This window comes from Aplysia californica, unplaced genomic scaffold (genome assembly GCF_000002075.1).
Source record: "Aplysia californica isolate F4 #8 unplaced genomic scaffold, AplCal3.0 scaffold00074, whole genome shotgun sequence".
Taxonomy (NCBI): domain Eukaryota; kingdom Metazoa; phylum Mollusca; class Gastropoda; order Aplysiida; family Aplysiidae; genus Aplysia; species Aplysia californica.
Genome location: NW_004797344.1, coordinates 1,791,282 through 1,792,802, shown reverse-complemented (window position 1 = coordinate 1,792,802; position 1,521 = coordinate 1,791,282).

The window sequence follows — 1,521 nt, the reverse complement described above, 5'->3', positions numbered from 1 at the left end:
CTCTCTCTCTCTCTCTCTCTCTCTCTCTCTCTTTCTCCCCTCCATCACAGCTCCTCACTCCCTCCCATTTAGTCAAAGGAAGCGATAAGTTGAATTGGAGGGAAACGAAAGAACAATTTCTCGCTAAGACAAAAATAACACTTGTTAAGACTTATTTCCGAACGCCAAGGTCTTTGCTCATTCCTTCATTTGTCAGGAGCTTTTCAAAACAGTAAGCACCCACGCTTCACACATTAATACAATACATTAATTAAAGATTATTCTTTCTGAGTTGCTATTATCTTGAAGTGACTTACTTTCTAAAAGAAAGAGACTTTTCAGTAAGTAGGACATCGTTATTATGTTGTCCTCTGGTGTTTTTAAATGAAAGAGAAAATCGGATTATTGTCCCAAAATTCTTTTTATTAGCCAAGTAGTTTCATGAATAAGTTTAGCACATGTTGAACTGCAAGCTAAAGATTCTAGTTTTATTTCTCAAAGAATCAAGTGAAGTAATGCTTAAAGAGATAAGGAAGGAACAAACAAAAATTTTAAAAAAGCAAAAAATAAAATAAAATAAAACAAACCAATATTATTAAGTGAGACAAATTATTTTGCCTTGGACATAGACATCAGATGTTGAGATGTTTTTTCCCTTCTGTTTGTCTTTGTTAACTGAACGAGAAGAATTATTACTCTTCTTTATTAAGGGCAAAAGGGTCACGTAGCTGTCATCGAAGAATAAAGAGCTTAGAGGAATTATAACGCAATACGAGAGGGATCGGAAAGAAGAAGAGCAATCATCTTGTAGTAGGTGGTGTGGGGTTAAACTTGGGACTCAGCAGAGGGTATCGCAAAATGTTCGTGAGGGCTGACAGCGGAAATTGAATGAACTCAACTCCCCAAGGCCGCTGATCGTTCGTCTTGTGATGAGTTTCCTTGAGATTGAAGGACGGACGGACAGACGGACTTCTTTTTTCTCCTCAAGAAACGATGATGACTTAGTTTGAACGACAGAGAGGGCTGACGCAAAGGACCGTTGATGATGTTTTGAATAGAAAGAAGGGGCTTTAATTTAAGGGAACCCTTAATTTGAACCCTCGAGATTGGGGTGGTTGTGGTAGCTGGTAGAGCTAGTATACACCTTTGTTTACTGACAAATGGATTAATGCAACAATTTTCCTCTTTGTTCGTTTCAAAAGCTACCAAATCTTTGGTTTGTAACCTGTTTCACAATTCTCAATTATCCATGTCTGTATGATCAATGTTCCCCCCTTCCGCCCCCCCCCCCCTCTCCTCTCTCTATCTATCTATCTATCTATCTCTCTATCTATCTATCTCTCTCTTTCTTTCTCTCTTTCTCTCTTTCTTTCTCTCTTTCACTATTCTGTCTCTCTCTCTCTCTTTCTCTCTCTCTATCTCTCTTTCTTTCTCTCTCTCTCTCTCTCTTCTCTCTCTCTCTCTCTCTCTCTCTCTCTCTCTCTCTCTCTCTCTCTCTCTCTCTCTCTCTCCCTCTCTCTCCTCTTCTCTTCTTCTTCTTCT